Raw genomic sequence first — 14,629 nt, forward strand, 5'->3', positions numbered from 1 at the left:
TGGGTACTAACTGCTGAGGTTATTTTCTTTGGGTGAAACACAGTGAGGCATCATGAAAACACAGCTTTGCCTACTCCGTTCTCATCACAGTCCTTGAGCCGTTCCTAACAACTCACTGCCCTTTACATACCTGGTGTTTGGTATCTTTCACTCCATCAGGGATGCCCCATCAATCTTGTACTCACAGTAAACATTGCTCAAACTGATCAGATGAACTTCTCTGTCCTTGATCTCCAAGAAAATTTGGTAGTTCTTTATATTTTGTACAAACTGATCACTTAACTTTAATTTTACTCACTAGTCTTGTTGCAATTAAAAACTGAGATTCTTGAAGCCAAGAATTGTTCCTGATGTTTCTCTACAACCTTGACTTCTAAAAATAATGTAATGGATGAGCAGTCACTGTTAAATAATTAATTCAAATACTAGTGAAGGGAGTTTTTTTTAAGGAAAATTAGAAGCAGATCTACATATGTAAACATAGATTACCCCTTAACACATTCCTAAGGTTTAGCCCTACTAGGTAATCTTCCCAAATTCTCAAAAAGGTAAAAGAGAGTTTTTTAAAAGTTAGAGTTTTAGAATCCCAATTTGTTACATTTATCCTGGCTCTAACTTGGGAACCCTTTCAGAAAACATGGATATCAGTTAAACACTGTTTTAATTCCTTCCTTGGTGTCCTACTTAAAGGAACTTGGCATCTGGAAGTTAATCCCTAACCCAGACAGCCTCAGAGAATCTCACTGACTTCTGTTGGTAGTGAGAGAAAGGAAGAATAAAAACATTAATTTCTCCAAACTGCTAATCTAGGAAACTTAAGGTGAAATTTAAGGATTAAGTCTGTACTCTATTCCATTCTATACCTATATCTTCACTTTCCTGGTCCAAATTGATTTCTTGTCCCCAAGTAATAAAATATCAAATTAGTTACTTTAATTATGCCAGGAAATCAGACTTACATACAACACTCACAACACACACACACACACAAAAACAAGATAGATAGATGATAGATGATAGATAGATAGATAGATAGATAGGAGGTGTGATAGAAATCTAAGGTGAATGTTATGTTTAAAAATTGTTAGAGTAAAAGACACATTGCCATTAATCCCCACCGAAACACCCACACTCACTTCAAACTCACTCATTCCATCATTCTTGCCACTATCTAAAGCAGTTCTGAAGGCCTCTTTCATGAATGTCTTTATTTGCACTGTCAGGGGTGCCTCATTGTCCTGAATCAACTCAAAACATTTACCTTCCGTGGTCATTTTGACTTTGGGTAAAGCCAGAAGTTACACAGTTCCAGATCCAGTGAATAAGGTGGATGAGGATAACTGTTCAATAAGCCTGCCTTTCTGTTAGATGGTACTTGGCAGAAGCATTCACTGTATTTTTGTTCACAATGTATAAAGATACTCACAAAGGAGAACTTACAGAACTGCTTCAGAAAAATGACAAGAATGATGGTATACATATGCTCAAAGTAAGGGCAAGTATTTTCAATGAGATTAATGGCAATGTCTCTTTTATTATAATAATTTTTATTTGAACATTTACCATATATTTGTACACACATACACACACACACACACACACACACACACACATACACACACCCATGAATTAGTCAAAAACGTGGTATAAAATCTACCCCAGCAGGCCTTTCTCAGATTCAATACTGGACAGTGTGCCTTTCAATACATAGTGTATCTCAACAGCGACACCTATAGATGCATTTAGAAATGTGTTTGTCATCTCAGTAAAAAATGTGTAGCTTTTAGATTCCAAAGAAAATATTCCTATTTTATTTTCATTATTTAAAGCATTTATTTACCATTCATTTGCCCTTACTTAAGGTTTTATTTCTAAGACTGAAGTTTAAGGTAGCCCAGCTAGTCAAAGACACATATTGCATTTACATTTAGGTCAAGCTCATTTTCATATTTAAAACAAAACATTGGAAAATTAATCACTGTTTATCCATTTGTAACAAACCAAGAATGAAATGTTGGACCAAAGGTAGTCTGCCTTAAGATAAACACAGTAAAGAAAACTGAGGATGGAACATATTAATCAATCTAGTGACAAGTGTGAGTTGTTAGTGAAAATGGAAGATGCCTGACAGGCACCCTCTCCAAAGCTCACACCTTGGAAAAGGACAAAGAAAGGTGATGATTGCAATCTTAACTACTTACAGTACATCACTCAAGTCAGAAAGACCTATTCGATTGAATTAACACATATAAAACTGATTAATTTTGTACTGGCTTTCTCACTAGCTTCAAAAAAAAAAACCTGGGGATCTTAAGTTCTCTAAAGAAATATGACTATGCTTACCTTTTCTATTCAGATCCCTTTAGCAACTTAGAGCAGATGACCTTTACTTTCCACATGACATCTGATCCCAAGTTCAAGCAGGATCAGTTCTGCATACAAAGAATATCTACACAAAATTGGAAAGCTTCAAATGGCAGTAACAATAAAATAACACAAAGCTATAGTTTTGTATCATTTTTCCCATTAAATTAACTGAAACAAGCTTTTGTTTTTAAAAATATATTCAAAAACTCTGTCACCTTTGAAGATAACCACAATCAAAGATACAAAAGAAAACTACTTAAACCAAGTCTTATCCTCAAGTGAAAAGAAATACAGTAGACTCTCGAGTTACAACCAGTCTGACATAAGAAAAATTTGGATTATGACCAAAATTTTAGTTTTAACTTACAACCAAAGTCTCGAGTTATGACCCAAAGGCCAGCTGCTTGTGTTTCCAATGATCTCAGATACAGATTTAACCCTTAAAGAGTTGTGGAAGGAACATTACAACCTCCTTTCCTGTGTTAAGTTGAGAAAGCCTGGGCCAATGTCTCTCTAAGGACACTAAGATCTGCCTTTATACAGAAGAGAGACTTTGAACGCTGTGTAGAGGATCCTGAGCCTTCAATTGACCTGCTTGTAAGAAGGGCTAGAGGTCCCATTTGACCCAGCTATACCCCTGCTGAGTATCTTCTCAAAAGAGTTAAAAGAATCATACCACAGTGATATATGCGTACCCATGTTTATAGCGGCACAGTTTGTAACAGCTAAAGCTTGGAAACAGCCCAAGTGCCCATCAACTAGAAACTGGATAAAGAAGATGTGGTTTTTTTATAAAATGGAGTACTACTCAGCCATAAAGAACAAGAAACTAGAGACATTTAGAACTAAATGGATGCATATTGAGGCCATACTCATAAGTGAAATAAATAGGACACACGTGTAAATACCGAATAGTTTCTCTAGTATGAGAAACTGAAAGTCTAAATAAGGATTAAAATGATTAAAATGAATAATTGATCATTTGACATAGGAAGAGGTCCAAAGGTGTAGGGGTGGTGGGAGGGGAAGGGGAAAGGGAAGAAGGGGAAGAAAAAATTATGAGAAAAGAAAAAACAATGGAAATGAAATCTATGTAAATAGAGAAGGGTGGAAGGACACACAGGTAATGGGGAAAAAAATAAGAACTAAGATACACCATGTACAGATACAAGCACCCAATGATAAATGTAAGCATATTGTATATCTAAAATGTACCAATAAAAGAATTTTTTTTAAAATTGACCAGCTTGATTTACAACCAGCCCTCAGGAATGAATTGAATTTGTAAGCCAAGGGTCTGTCTACTCTAGAGAGGAATTCATATTCTGGAATAAAGCAACTACTAGTAGGCTGGTGCATAAGCATCCAAAAATATTAACATCTAAATATGATGAAATAACACAATGAAAATTAGTCAATGTAATTTCTGCCAGGAAAAGGAACACTAACAATAACAACAACAACATGAGGAAGTGGAAATAAAAATTAACTAACACTGAACCCTTGAGTTCTGGACCTAGTATTGGGTTGGAGATCTTGTCTAGGTTCTCGATGTCCTAACCAGAGAATTGAGAAGGACACCAAACAGTTGCAGCCAAATCAACAATTTATTTGAAAGACAAGATACCCTTCACAGAGTGAGAAGGGAGTGAGAAGAGTTTAGGGTACCAAGGGCTTGATATTTGTTACTTGAGTAACTAAAAATGAAATTGCAAAAATAGGCTCGTACCATGATTTCTTGGTGGGTTGTAGGAGATGATGAAAATGATGGTGATGACAACTATGACGTCAGTCCACATAGAAGACCACTAATCCCAAAGAGTCCAGTGAGGTCAGCTGTACACATATGCTATGAGTAAAGAAATAAAAATTCAAAGATTCAGTCAAAGATTTTTGTCTTTGACAAAGCCATCCAGGTACAAACAGAAAAGGTCTGAGGCAGGAGGGTTGAGGGTTTTAAGCCTTAGAGTTCGGGGTGACCTTAAGGGTTTGATCTAAGGTATGACTACTGCCAATGAGAGACTTGACTTAGCCCTTCCATGGGGCAGTGGAGTTTCTGACCCTTTATGGCCTTTGGAGGAAATGTCATGGCATCCAAGGCCACGGTGGGTCAAATCTACAGTCAGTGACATGGTAATTAGATTAGGGTCAGCCAAGCGTTACAAGAACACCACTGTTTGCCCTAGGATAAGTTATTTAGTTAACTTTCCTACTGTGTTTACACTGGCCACCCTGATCCGGGCTAATGTTTAACTCAGAACATGGATCTAGTCCTAGAAAGGATCTCCAAGGCAGGTCCTCCCTCTTTTCCCAGCTGTTTTTCTTGGTTACCTTTTGCCTCAGATCCAGCCAGAAAGCAGGTTCCAAGTCAGGCCTACCCTCCCGTCTTTTTTCACCCTTTACCTCACAGGATTCTTGTGCAGCCTTCCCTCAGTGTCTACAGAAAGGTACTCTTTCTTTGTATCCCCTTTGCTTGCTGTGTTTGCTTCTAGTAAAGCACTTATTGCACTGAATGGTGCTGAGTTGTCTATATGTCCCCAGAAGTGGTCTTTATCCATCTGTTATAGCTTGAATCTGAAATGCCCCAAAGGTCCATGTGTTGATAGCTTGCTTCCTAGCCTGTGGCACTACTGGGAGGCAGTAAAGGCCTAGTGCAAAGAAATTAGGTCACCAGGGGTGTGCCCTCCCTCTCTTCTTGCTTCCCAGCCACCATGAGATGACCAAGTATGTTCAACATAATGTTCTTTTTCACCATATTGGCCCAAAGCCAACTGACCATGGCCTGAAACCGCTGAAACCATGAGCCAAAATAAACCTCACCTCCTTAAAAATTGTTCATTTCAGGTGTTTTGTTAAAGTAACACAAAGATGACTGACACACCATCTTCTTTGTATCTTTAAAATACCTAGCACTTGAGAAAATTTGATAAATTAATAAACAAATGAAGTTTGTCCATTTCAGGGCTATATGGTGGCCATTTAAAAATATACATATATAAGTTCTACATCTAAAACTATCACAGAAAAGCACTTCAGGTCTTCCAAGAAAACCCTTGAGGACATACTAGGATAATTACATTGCGAGTCCCTTCATCTGCCCAGCTCTCCCAAAGTCCAAGCTATCACCACATTCCTCATGAGTCTCTCTGCTGGCCAGGCTTTTCCTTAGCTTTCTTGAAACTCCAACCTCCCTATTGCCCCTATCTGGGTATGGTACGAACAGCCCCCTCCCTTCTCAATGAATATCAATTTAAGTTTACTCAGTACTAATTTCAAAGTTATACTGATTACATAGATCAGTACAACAAATATCTAGGCTTAGTAACCTCCTGGAAGCAAAGAATCCTTCCTTCTCAGAAGCAGGCTTGAGAGAAGGCTATAAATACTTAAACATTAATATTGTTATCCTTGTCACATTAAAAAACTGAATTAATGATTTCCTGGCTTCTCTCTGGGGATGACCCCAGTGGCTCCACTGCATGATCCTTTCATCTTATTACCATTTCCTCCCTGAAGTCTTTTCTCCTTAGAGTCAGGAACTGTCATCTATAAGTAATGGGCCATGTACACAGATCCTGTTGCTGCAATGAACACAGATGGGGGATGATTCGCACCCCTCCCTCCAGTCTCCACAGGGTGCTCAAAGCCTGTGTGTCATCCCCAAGCAATTTTCATCAACTCGCTCAGAACTTGCCTGAAGAGAAGGGAGGCTGGAGCGGAACTGTCTTTTTAATGGGATTTTAACGTGATCTTCAGCGAACTAATCTTATTTAGATATCATAGGAAGCCGTATAATCTTATCTGGGCACTCTTATTTCCTACAGAAAAGGGAAAGCTCTGTAATTCATTTTCACCAACAGGAACACTTTAATAAAATCTGCTTCTGAAGGTTAAATGACCAGACAAACAGCTGCAGCCCCAAGACCCTATATCTATCTCATTGATTGGGGCAACCATGACAACAAAATGACCACTCCAAAGGTTGCTTAAGTAAAATCCATGCTAAGAGCTTAGGCTGCAGTCAAATGCCTCTTTTTTGCCAATGTTTTAGATTCACATACTTAAAGGCTGAAGGACAATAAATTAGCTGGGGGGTGAAAGGATGAGATCCCTGGCATAGTTCCAGAAATAAGCTAAGCACAAAAAGATAATCTCATCTGTGGAATCTCAGTTGATCTCATAGAAATATAGCAGAATGGCGGTTATCACAATCTGGAATGTTTAGTAAGGAGGAAAGACTGGGGAGGTTTTAGTAATAGGAGCCACAATTTCAGATCTATTACACAACCTGGTAACCACAGTTAACATATCTATGGTACTCTTGAAAAACATTAAGAAAACGGATATATTTTCTTACCACAAAAATGATACTTGTAAGAGGGGATGCATTTGTTAATTAGCTAGATTTAACCAATCCACAATGTATACATACTTCAAAACATTATATTGTACATGATAAATACATGTAACAATTTTTAAAATAAATACATTTGAAAATAATACATAGTGTAAACTGTCCTCATTTTAAGCCTTGATTTTCTACTGGAAATGATCTATATATTAACATAGGCATCAACAACAGGCTCATGAATGAATGCCCCTTCAAAACCATAGTTTGTAATTATATGCCCAAGCATGCTTAGAGGAGAGGCTGGGGTTACCCTGAAGCAGAAGCATAGAGGAGGAAGCTTGGCATGAGACACTGTTTTCTCTGTTGTCCACTCCAGCAGGTCAGCACAGGTCCTGAACACTGAAACCTACTCTCCCTGGGAAGAGTTGTGAGAAATACAGCTTTCTTTATCTTACCAGCAGGATCCTCAGACCTCAAATATTGGCCTTCTAGAGCCCATCAAAGTACCACTGCTTTAGTTCAGCCATTCATACTTTTAAAAAATATCTAGAGCCAAGGGTGGCAGTATATGCCCATAATTTCAACTACTGAGGATTCTGAGGCATGAGAATTACAGGTTCAAGGCCAGCCTGGGTGACTTAGCAAAATTTTGTCTCAAAATTTAAAAATAAGAAAACTAAAAATGTGGCTCTGTCTTAGTTACTTTTCTTGTTTCTGAAACAAAATACCCAACGCCCAAAGTTAAAGGAGGAAAGGCTTATTTAGCTCAGAATATAGAGGTTTCAGTCCATAGTTGGCTGGTTCCAAAGCAGGGAGGCATAGCAGAGGAGAAACATTCAATGTCTTGGCAGCAGGAAGGCAGCAAGCAGCAAAAGTAGTGAGTAGCAGCAGCAGCAGCAGCAGCAGCGGGCCTGCCTTCTTTCTGTCCCTTTATATTCCACTCAGAGGAGTGCATTTGAATTGACGTGCTTCTTCTTATAAGTTCATTCCATTTGGAAATCCCTCCTCCATGATTCAAGTTAGTCCTTTGGGTTGAACTGCACCCCTGCTGCTATAGCTGCCTTCAAGGCCACAAGTGGTAACAACTGTCTCTTTTCTGCTGCTCGGTCCAGATTTCCATTTCCATCAGTTAGTACCTCAAAGGGGTCAGGAGGTTTATATATTGGGGTGACCAAGCCCTCATTCCTGAAAGGTCTGAGTCCCTAGACACTATGCCTTTCTCCAGCTCTGCACTTATCTATTTATATCAAATTGAGAAGAGTATTATCAAGAGGTGCCTCAGTGATCCTCTGTGTGTCAAATCATTTTCCCTGTCCCTGTGGTCGAAATGACTCTTCCTGACCAGCTAACCCAATTATTTCTCCCAGGAAATGGCTCATATCTACCTGCTGGTCTCTTAATGTGAGGTGTGTAGCAATTGTTAAGTGAATGGCAAATGTACACTAGAGCTTAATAGGACTTCCTGTATCCTCTGCTGCAGATTTTTTCTATCTAGGTACCAAGACTTCAAGACTTATTGATTAAAGTGAGACATTAATAAGCACAAACTTTTCAAAAGTGTCACCAAGAATGAGGACCATTTCTACTTCTACCCCCTATCTCTGAGATCCTTGCAATATCTGAGAGTTGTGTGTTTCGAGTGTACAGTTCATCCTCCAAGGGGTGCTGCAGCTGCATCTTTCAAGCCTGTTTCATCTCTCTCCAGCTGGCACAGTCTGGGAGGTATGCTGCATGATATGACCAGAAGATCCATTACTGTGAGCCCAGTCTCTCACCTCTTTTGCCACGGTAATATAAGTCTCCTCCTCATGGGTAATAGGTTGCAGAATACTTGCCAATGGATCACACATGGGAAGGCCTCTGATTCTACTGCTGACTGAGGCACAGTTGGCAGGAAAGGAAGACAAATATCCAGAATATACCTTGATCCTATTCAAAATAAATTACTGTTCTTCCAGGGTAAAAAACTGCCAAAGTAATCAATTTGCCACCAACTGGCTGGTTTCTGTCCTCAGTGATTGGTGTTCTGGCAACTACTCAGGACCCATCTCAGCTTCAGGGAGGTTGCACACTCAGCAGCAGTGCAGTTGGATAAGCCTTGGTGAGAGAAACCCATGCGTCTGTCCTTCTTCATTCCTGCCATCAGAGCACTGCCTGTAAGACTATTGTACCAGTGACCAGTGACACATGCTGGCTGACATCAACTGTCCAAGACCTTTGCTCTTCAGCTGGTTAGTGTCTCTTCCAAGGTGGGTGGACTTTAACATGCCTCACAAATATCACACTTTGTACCCACTTTCATAGGTGCAGCCACATGTCTCCATGTTCCAGAATCCAAGATACCTGTTTTGTTTCACCTAATGGTACTCGTCATAAACTCTACATGCCATCCTTTCCCAACACAAATGCATCAGTACCCCCACTCCTAATGTAGGGGAACATATTTCAGGGGATGCCTGAGATTGTACAAAACCCTATCATAGAATGCTTTTCTATCTTAACTCACACTTATTACATCCTGTTGCCATGACTTTTTCAGTCTGACAGTAAAACTAGTCTGCTTTTTCTCCTTCTTCATGATTGTGCAGACAGAAGATTCATTCTTGCCTTAGATCTCAGCAACCTGAGCATGCAATCTTTTTTCTTTCCTTATTAGTCAAGAACTTTCATCTTTTCACTTAAAGGAACCACTTTCTAGCTTCTCAGATGCTGGCACATCAGAATTGCCAGAATCACTACTCTGACACTTTGGGGCCATTATTAAGTAAGGGTTACTTGAACACTAGCACTAATATACTGTAACAATTGATCTTATACCTATGACTAACACGTGAGATTTGATCACACTGGCACACAACTTAAAACCTTGAATTGCTTATTTCTGGAATTTTCTATTTAATATTTTCAGAATGCAACTGGCTGCAGATAACTGAAATATCAGAAAGCAAAACCACTGATGAGTGGACTGCTTTATTATCAGTACACTACGGTCTGGAATTTCATGGCTGAAACGAAGGCTGCTTACACTGTAGACTGGACCTGCTGCACCATCCTTTGGTGTTCTGATTTCATTCAAAACTTGTAACTTTCATATTATCCAGTAAATCAGTCCCAAGGTAGAAAATGCTACCTGCAGAGCCCAGAGAGCTCAAGCAAATATTAGTAGCAGGAAGCATGAAATGCAATTATTTCTTTTTAATCAACAAATAATCATTTTGTATATTGTACTTTTAAGGCAATGCCCCAGAATCTCCCAGACTGCTGGATCCCAAAATTATTTCTGATGTGTCAGGTTCTCAAATAGTGCTTCATTTCTCACCCTTTGGAGCATCCATTTGTTAGCAAAGCCTCCAACATATTTACCCTTTCCTCCGTATTTGGTCCAATTAACACATTTTTATAAATATGGTAAACTAATTATGATGTTTGGGAAAATGTCTAGATGGTCTAGGTCCCTTCAGGTTACATTATATCAGAAGGCAGAGGAATTAAGGTAGCTTAAACGTACACTCTCATCTCCACCACAACCACCACGCGAACGAGAACTATTCGAGTTGCCTAAATAGATGTGGGAAAGAACACACTTGTTAGAAGGGTAGATACACACCGTAGGTCTGAGGCTGTGCCATAAATAACATCCAGCAGTGCAATGACAGTCAGAGCTACACCTTGATTGAATTTCCAGTGATCCACCATGATTTGCCAATATCAATCTGGTTTTGTTAGAGGCCAGGCTGGTGAATTAATTGAGGGTTTCATGAGGTGCACCATGTGTCATTTAAATCTTTCATGGTATTGTCATGGACTATCATATCTGAGAAAAGTGGGAAATGTAAGACACTCCCTCATGGTCTGACCCACGGTGAGAGAGCTTTGCCCCATAGGCCAAGAAAGGAATGTGGTATTTCTGATAACTACCACATACATTCATTTCAGTTATGTAGTCAGTGAAGTAAGAAAATGAGCATTTAATGGGTCCACAGATCCACTGTGAATTGAACTGTGTTAGGATCCCATCTACTACTTGGCTTGCATGTGTGACCACTTTAAAGGGAATAATAATATTTCAATTTTCCACATATAGATGTGAATGTGGATCCTCTATTCATGGTCCTCAACATATCTGAGTAGTCCCCTTCTCCTAGTATCCAATGACCCTGGTAAATAGCTGTTGGCCTCTTTGGTGAAGAGGGAGGGGATCGTTACCATATACATTTGCTACAGTGCCGCTGCATCCTTCTTTGGGGGGAGTTGGTGTCTTCTTCATTCAATGATTTCTAGGTATCAGAATTGGTTCAAGTCCAGAAACTGAGCAAGTAATTATGACACTTTATTTTTCAGGCTGCCCCCAACTTCCCAGCCATCCTTGATTTACTTTGATTGCAAAGATTAAGCAATTTTCTTATTGGCTGCCTAGCTCTCTTGCCCCTAAGGACAGCATGTTCCTATCAATCATCTCTATAATTCTCTGTGGGTTGTGCCCCCTCACTTCTATTCCAACCTTGCCACTCATTACAATAATTTCACCCACTTTGCTTCTGATTAAATGTCACTACCCAGTCCATATTATTTCAAAATTTTATCATCATCATTGCAATGAGGGACCCTGGTTCACTAACAGCATCTCCTGCTATTAACCGCACTGGTCTCAGGCTGCTGATTGCCCTTTCCCCTCTACTTACCGTATTGCTTTGGTCAGTGGATTGTCCTACAGGCCATCCTAAAGTACCAAGTAAGCTTTCCTTCTTTCCACAGTTTATTCACTCTCACATGCCCACTCTTTCTGACCCTTTTGCTCTTTGCTTCTACTGTCCATCACCACAGTTCTGGCATTTCTACTTCCCACTGCTTTCTCTAAGCTTCTAAGGTCACCTCCACATCTCATTAGCACAGTACCCTGCAGAACTTTTCTGCATCAAGGGAGAATTAAATTCAGTATCAAGAGTGCTCTAATTTTAATCAATTCTCTTTATCCAACTTTATGTTTTATCATTCCTTGATTTGCACCCTCAGGATCCAATTCCACGTATGTACACATTTTCTCAGTTTTGTAACAGCTAGATCCCAAAGCTCCTTTGGTCTGGAGTTCTTTTATTCCCTCAGCAGAACTGGTTCCTCAGTGACCAAACTGTGTTTTGATTTGACACAGTTATTGGTCTGGAGGCTTAAAGAGATAGTGGGATTTCATCTGAGATGGCACATGGTACTGTGAAGGCAGAGCCCTCTATTGTTTACTAGCAAGGGAAAAAGTACTACCACCCTTCAAGAGGTAGAAGAAGGTCAGAGAGTGCAGGGAGATGGGCTATTCCAAGCTTTTTGGCCACACTGACCCAAACATCACTGTGCTAGATCTCAGAGCCCCACTCGGTCCAAGCCAGAATCCTGAATTTAACATAGAAAACTAGTGGCTTAAAATTTAACCTCCAGAGTTTCACTGACTTAGGGTTGACCCTCAGCTTGGCCTGGTCTCCAGCTTCAGATGATTTCACATGCTGCCAAGGAGGCCTTCTCACAGTCACAGTTCTCTTCACATCCACATTGGCGGTCAATCAATTTCAGCTTTTCATTATTTTCTCTACTGCATTATTGCTAACACTTAGCAACAGCCATCCAATTCTATTATTCCATGATCCTTACAGCATGCTAAGGTTTTTTTTTTTTTGTGAGACGAAACTTTGGCTGTACTGCCCAAATTAACCTTCACCTCCAGGGCTCCAACAATCCTCCTACCTTAGCCTCCCAAGACCTGCTATGATCTGAATGAATGGTCTCCAAACTTCAGATGCTGCCAGTGTGATCTTATTAAAAGGTAGAACATTAAAAGGTGAGTAGGCTATGAGAGCTTCTTTCTTGTGAATGGGATTAGGTGCCCTTATTATGAGGCTTGAGCAAGGACTAGAGCCAATTCTTTCTTGCACCTCCATCTTCTGCAAGATCTGCACCAGCGACCAATGCCTTGATGTTGGATTTCCCAGCCTGCAGTGCTATGAGCAATAAATTCCCATTATTCACAAATTACCGTGCCTTGGGTTTTTTTTTATTACAACATAGAAGACTAAGATTCACTAGCTCCCTTGAACCTTCCAAGCATCAGCCCACTCATTCACCTCTCCTGATTTCCATTAGCTTTAGCCACTGTACCTTGTGTATATCAGAGAATGAACCACCATCTTTCATGTGCCCCTCCTTGCTGGAGATCACTCATGATCTCACAGTGGGTGACCCAGCTCCTAGTCCTATTGGAGAAACTGCTTCTTAGAACCACTTCTAGTACTGACTGTCTGGGTCAGAGATTTTCATACAAGAGTTTTGGGGAAAGGAAGCAGAGATGCTTAGCAACAAAACCTCTAAAGAAATGAGAAAAAACAGCTGGACAGACAGAGAAGTTGAACTGCAATGAAACAGTAACAAATTTCAGCCAAAATCACAGAGATGATTTTGCAACTAAGATATCCATTCAGAGTGGTCCCTATATGGCGAAGGAGACTGATCTTTGTATTCTTGTGTCACTAGTCATTGAACTGTCTGGCCTCCAGGAAGGAGGCACACATTTAGGCAAAGCATTCCCTGTGATTCTTGGAGAGGGATGCAACTGTAACCTGTCAGCAGCCAATAATGAGCAGCAGGGAGAACGAGCTCCATGCAGCAGGGGAACCTTTTCAGCACATACAGCATCGACCTCACCTTCCTTTGCATTAAGGCCTTAAGGATAGATTTCAAGTGCAAAAGATGATAAAACAGAGGAACTTGCTGGTTGATAACCATTAATATCCTAGATCACAGTGGCTTACAGGATTAAACCCAGGAAAGAGCAAGAGATAAAAAGATACCTGGCAAATTTTGATCAGAAGAAAGATAAGCAGCATTATAGACCTTCCAGTGTTGTCTGTATTTAAGGTACTCCAGTTTGGAGAGCTATTTGGCTGAGGTATTGTATAAGAACTGGAGGTTTCCAGAAAGGAAAGGAAAGAAACAGAGAGAGGAGGGGGAAAAGAAGAAAGGGTCAGAGAGGGACAGACAGAGAGAGGCAAACTGTCCAATGCAGCGAGATTTTTAACAATCTTTAAGTCTGTTATTCTGTATTACATGACTTCACTACTTGTGGGAAAAAAAATAAACAAATGAGATGAATACCCATGAATGCAATCATTTTCCTAAGAGAAGTCAAAGAAAAAAATTAATGTTTTCTGTAGACAAATGTACTTAATGACTTGTCCTGTCATTTCTTGGTGCCAAATTTACTCCAGATAAATATTTCTTTACTTTCAATGTTCTGTGTATTTCTTTCTTTCTTTCTATATTAGGAACTCATTTTTGAGATCCTAGTAAATTTCTGGCTCCCTACTGGCTCTGGGAATGCAGAGACAGGCTTCCCCCAAGTCTCACAGCCTAGAAGGAAAGATGTCATGGAGCAAATAAGTTACAACAAGAAAGGCAGATGTTTTGACACTAAGGACTGGTTTCATGGCCAGGGGATGGGAGATTCACAGTAGGGCTCATGCTTCTGAGACTCAAATGCTATGGCTGATCCACCAGGAGGTAGAGATCAAGTAATAATGAAAGTGATGAGAAGGGAATTTCTGTAAATACAGGTGAAACTTACTTGCTCTTGGCCTGTCACCCACCTGTTGTGTAGCTGAGATCCTAACAAGGTGGGATCTACTATTTGTTTATATCCTGGGAATTTAGGATCCTTGGTGATAACACCCAGAGCCACATGGGCAGAAGATGGGCCAGAACATGTGTGCAAGGTGAACAAGGGAGAGCCACTGAGACAACCTAAAGCTTCAAAGAAACCAACCAAATTCATTGAATAATTTTGCACCTCGGATTTAGTTGCTGCTTGGTTGCATTAGGCTACTTTAATAACAGTCCTATGCTTTCCTTCAAATACCTTCTCTAAATCTTCAT

The 14,629-nt window shown here is 40.0% G+C and overlaps 1 long non-coding RNA gene across 2 annotated transcripts in view; it reads right to left on the minus strand.

Annotated features, from left to right (window-relative positions):
- Positions 1-8,881, minus strand: part of LOC106010313 (uncharacterized) — a 100,966-nt gene extending 92,085 nt beyond the window's left edge. The window contains exons 1-2 of one of the 2 annotated variants that reach the window (XR_015446106.1): positions 8,494-8,881; positions 4,097-4,216 (exon numbers count right to left, since the gene is read on the minus strand). This is a non-coding gene — a long non-coding RNA (uncharacterized LOC106010313). Of the gene's footprint in view, positions 1-130; positions 518-4,096; positions 4,217-8,493 lie in introns of those variants that run through there. The other variant, XR_001184158.3, reaches the window with a different exon arrangement.
- Positions 8,882-14,629: the final 5,748 nt, after the last annotated feature.

This window comes from Heterocephalus glaber, unplaced genomic scaffold, assembly GCF_053883595.1.
Source record: "Heterocephalus glaber isolate CG9 unplaced genomic scaffold, H.glaber_assembly_v1.0 deba00000347, whole genome shotgun sequence".
Classification (NCBI taxonomy): domain Eukaryota; kingdom Metazoa; phylum Chordata; class Mammalia; order Rodentia; family Bathyergidae; genus Heterocephalus; species Heterocephalus glaber.